Below are 5,532 nucleotides of genomic sequence, written 5' to 3' on the forward strand. Positions count from 1 at the left end.
TTAAGTTACTTATTTAGATTTATTTTTCTCATTTTTTCAAATTTTTACTTGAAATATGTGACTATTTTTCTATCTTTTCTACTAAAATAATTACCAAAGTTGTTAAATTTTTAGATTTCAAAGCTAACCTTGAAAACAAAATGGTAAAGATGTTAACATGTAGTCGAAAACTTATATTCAATTTGTATTCATGCCCATTTAAAAGAATTTACTTAACCAACGGGGGTTGGTCCAAGTGGTAAGCAACTTGGTCCGCTTAAGCAAGGTTCCGGTATCGAAACCTTGTGGATGCAAAAAATCCCCGCTGGGAGACTCACCCACCACCAGGTGTCGACCCGGTCGAACACCGGATTAGTCAGGGCAAAGCCTTGGAACCGGGGTTGGCAACCAAAAAAAAAAAAAAAAAAAAAAAAGAGAATCTACTTAAGAAAATAATTATCCGATTATCGTCCGAATTCGACTGAATCCATCCAAAAACCGATAGGATATTATCCGAATCCGTCCGAATATAATAGGAGTCGAATCCATCCAAAAAACGATAGGATATTATCCGAATCCGTCCGAATATAATAGAAAGCGAATATGATACTACCACTATCCGATCCAAATCCGATCTGTTTACACCCCTACTAGTAGATGTGTTTTCCAATGACAGACTGACAGACCTCACCTTATGGCCAAAAAACCCACTAGCAGACCGAAGGTAAATTTCTATATTGAAGGTCAGCCCAAATTTCACCACGTCTTGATCAGAACAAATGAAGTCTTGGATTGATCGGTGCCTGAAGAGATCTAGTCACCTTGAAAACGATTGGCCTACCAAAATCCTTAAACCTATTGTGAGATTTCATCTCTCTGAATGTGCCCAATTTGTTTCTGTTGGATTTTATTAATTATAATATGCCCAAGGGAAAAATTGGAAACTCACCTTTTGGGCCGTTACAAAATCTAGGGTTATATATTTTGGTAATCATCGCATCCACTTGGCAGATCACATTATTCATACGTGAGATTTTCCAGAAAGGCGGCTCTCTCTCTCTCTCTCCCCCTCTCTCCAAGAAAATACAGGAGGAAGAAGGTTCTGTGTGGATTTTTCCCTTACTCTTGATCTCCGCTTTCTTCCATCCACAAGGCATTTGGGTTGTGGAATACATTCCCTCTCCTTGTGATTGTGGAATCAATTCCGGTGACGAGTTTGTAGAGGAACAAGGACGTGGATCCAAATTAATTTACGCTGCAGTAATTCTATTTTGGGAAAACGAATCCAGGTAAGGATTATTCTCCCATCTATTATAGAATAGATATATAGATTTTTCCCACATTGGCATCAGAGCCACGGTTCCCACGATTCTTGGTTCCTCCCAATTGTTTGTGCTTTATTGAATGGATCCAAAGGGAGGATCAAGGGTTTATAGAAACCTGCGGAGAATCCAAGGTTTGATGGAAACCCATGGAGAATTGAGAGGGTTTTAAGAAACCCCAATTTTTTGGTTCAGATCCAAGTGGGAGGATCTTGTGATTTCCCTTCTGTAAAAACGTGCATGATTAATGATCCATGAGAATGTATTATTTGTTTAATAATTGCTGGATTTTCATGCGTTTTTTGAGAATTGTTTGGTTGAAAGACGAATTTTTTCCGTTTTTCGGATCTGCAATCCGTACATGAGTTGCAGATGCTGTTTGATCATTGTGGACCAGATGGGCATTTGTTTGACTAGACAGACCAGACGGGATTTCTTCTGACAAGACAGAATTTCCATTTGGTCCACTGTGACCAGACGGACATTCGTCTGACCAGACGGACTCCCATCTGATCACAGTGGACCAGATTGGAAATTCTGTTTGGTTAGAAGAAATCCCGTTTGGTCACAGAGGACCAGATGGATTTTCATCTAATCAGAAGGGTTTCCGTCTGGGAGATGGTTTTTGAGACGTTGGTCTGTCCAGTTTAGAATATGTTTCTAACTTACTGGACACTAGTGGTCCGACACTTTGAGCGATGTGTGGGCATTGAGAGCCTAATGGGACTAAGTGGGAGCTACTGAGCTAGAAGCGTTCTGTGTGAACCACCTCATAGCATAAACATGATTGGGTGTTTTATTTTAGTAAAAATGTATTAATTGTGGGTCTTTTAATCATGTTTCTAGCACATAAGTTTATGTGGGTTTGCATGAGAATTTGATTGAATGTTTGTTAGCATCTCTTTTGGTTTAAATGCTTATCCCATAGGTTGACTATGCTAATGTGAATTTCTGTTCCTTGTGTTGTATTTTATGCTAGAATATTTGAACTCATCCTTGCATATATTGTCTCTAGTTAAATGGCTACTACCAGGAGCATAGTTGCTAACCTCATGAAAGGAGATAAACTAAATGAGAGGAATTATGACCTCTGGCACCGAAAGGTGCAGTATCTCATGGAAGAGTAGGACATGCTGGAAACCATAAATCGGACCATGTCCCCACCTGAGGAAGATACCACTGCACAACATCGTAGGGACCTTGAGCTTTAGAATGCCTGGAAGAGAAAAGACCGGGTAGCTAGGATTACTATCCTAAGCTCAATGAGAGATGGACCTGATGATTCGTTTTGAGAAGCATAGGATTGCAAAGTCTTTGTGGGAGGCAGTGAAGTTTCAATATGGAGGGACTTCTACCACAAGAGGCCGCCAGCTCGGACTCATTTTTTATGGTTACAAGATGCGCTAGGGTCACACCATGAGGCATCACCTAACTATCATGTCCAACATGATAAGTGAGTTGAGCGCATGTAGGTGCTAAAAGACTGATGAGGAGCAAGTCTCTGCAGTCATCAAGTCATTGCCTAAGATTTGGGAGCATATGAATATTTTCTTAACTCATGTTGAGGATGTCAAGGCTTTTGATCAAACTGCCAGTGCTAGCAAGAAGAAATCACCTTTGATTTTTCAACTGCCAAAAGCCTGATCATTTTGCTCATGATTGCATTAAGCAAGAGGTATGTACTTTGTGTTATACCTCATTTTGTTATGTGACAAGTTCTACTATGCTTGTTAAATTAAATCCTTTGTGGATTGTTGATTCAAGTGCCACAGAACACATAATAAGGGAATGTGTGAAATCCAGCCCAAACCTAGCCAGGACACCCTATCTGTTTTGGGTAAAGAAGGGTTTGTTTAAATGTTGACTTTGAAGTTGGACCGTGATTTCAGTTTTACTATCTTTGAAAATTTTAGGAAGCCATGTCAGACCTTTCTCTTAGGGTTGATCCAATGTCCCAAAATGAGGGATGATGTCTTCGTGGGCCATCTCAGTAGAAGATATGGTGTTTGACCCAAAACCCATGGATATTGATGATGGTGTTTCCTTATGGAAACCTTAATTGATTTGGTATTGAACTACTTACTAGTGAAGAAGAACTTGGTTGATGGACCTAAAGCTTAGTTGGACCTGGTTTGAAGACATCCCTCCATACTAGGTAAGTAGTATGACGTGTTGAAAGAAGCCCATCCAAAAAAATATTGAAGTTAGGCCCATTAAATCCCTATTTTTGAACAAGTTGTCCAGGCAGTGGCATTTTGGTAATTTTCTGTTTTGAAGGTTTTTAAAAGCTTTATTCTTTTAATTTCGTGGTAAACTTTCCCTCTAGGTTTCTAACTCTCTATGGAACGTGGAAAGGACCTTAGATCTTCCTTTTTGGCAACCAATCAATCAGCAGGGTCAATTTGGTCAGTTTGGTGAAATCCTAGTAATTCTTGGACTCTTTGTGCTATTTAAAAGGGGGAACTCCATGTTTTCCAATCACAATCTGTTCTAAACCTTTGGAGAACGTGGGAAGAGCCCTAGAGCCTCTCCTTCGAAGCCAAGGAAGACCCTCAAGCATCTGTTCAGATTTCTTCATCGGTTTCTCTTCTAAAAGGTTAATATTCAATCCGCTTCTTCTTTAATTCATTCTTTCTTCTCTACTTCTGATATTTTGATTATGAGAAGCGTATTACACTGCTGTAATGACCTCTTCTCTAATTCTTTTAGCCCTAGAGTGAATCCCCCAATTCACTCTATGTTCTTGAAGCCATATGGCGATGATTCTTGAATTTGACTCCACCAAAATCTTGATGATACTTTCCCTGAGTTTTCTACCTATCTTTATGATTGTGGGGAAGGTCTCATACAATTACCATGACCTTCTCTTGTGTCCTCATGATTGAGGAGTTGATCCTTGTTTTTCCTTGGACCATTGGAAACCAAAATGGTAAGATTTTGAGGGAAAATTCTTGGGTAACTCTCATGAGAGGGTAACCAATTGGCAACCTTTTATTTTCTGTTAATTCATTGGACCCTCCCCAAAACCTTTCTTGATTGTAAATTCTTTCCCTAGGGTGAATCTTTATTCTCCCTAGTCTTCCCATGGGATATTAGGATTTCTTTCCTTTGAATTTATTTACATTCTTTCCTCTCATTGGTAGACCCTTTCTAATTCCATTCTTGATTTTGAAATATTAATGAGATGTTCCTTTATCTATCTTGGGTTGTTTTTGTAAGAGTTAATTATGGGTAACTCTCATGGGAGGTAACCAACTCTTATGAGAGGTAACCATATCTGAGACCCTAATGTTCTTTTATATGTTGGAAACTTCCCAACACCTTTTCAGATTTTGCATTCTTTGTTTCTCTTTCCCTAGGGTGAATCTTGATTACCCCTAGCCTTTCCATGAGAGCCATCAGTTTTGTTCTGAATCTGCGCACCGAAGAGGGGTGAATTAGTTGAAATACCTAATGAACTCTTGTGCTCAATCCAATTATATTTCCCGAAACTAGACTTCTAAATGGACTTCTAGGAGAAAACCCCACTCAATTTGACCTCATATAACCTTCCAAATCCCTGTCCGAAGTTGCTGAACTATGTCTGACAAATCCTGCTTGCGCATCAAAGAAGATGAGATTTGTTGGTGGACCTAATGAACTCCCATTCGTGATCTGAAAGTATCTCAGGAAACTAGACTTCTTGATTGACTCGTAGAAGAAAACCTCACTCAATTTGACCCTGTATAGCCCTCCGAATCCCTGTTTGAACCTTGCTTTCCTGATTGGTCGATTCATTGGTCGATTGGACCAATAGACCAATCAATTGACCAATGGTGTCTGAATTTACCAATTTGGTCCTGTCTCTTCTATTTAAGTCTAATCTCGGGAACACTTTGCCTCATCTGCCTCCTAAGCCTCTGGAATGAGTTAGAACCCTAATCTAACCCATTCCCTTGCATTCTTTGGTGATTTCTCGCAAAGACTTGAAGAATTCTTCATCTTCCTACGGCAAAGGTATGATTTCACTCACTCTCTCCTCTATCTCTTGATTTTCTTTCTTTTATTCTGTTCTTCATTGAGATCAGAAAGATGATGAAGCACTCTTGTAATCATCAATTCTCTAATCTCACCATATTCTTTAAGACTCATGATCATCATCATGATCTTAACCTCGGCTAGTGAAATTCTTGAAAACCTAACCCTAATCCTTTGAAACCCTAACCTATGTGATTGTCTGGAGAACTTTTGG

The sequence above is a fragment of the Hakea prostrata genome, chromosome 7 (assembly GCF_041222555.1).
Source record: "Hakea prostrata isolate BN-2017 chromosome 7, UWA_Hpros_2, whole genome shotgun sequence".
In the NCBI taxonomy this organism is placed as follows: domain Eukaryota; kingdom Viridiplantae; phylum Streptophyta; class Magnoliopsida; order Proteales; family Proteaceae; genus Hakea; species Hakea prostrata.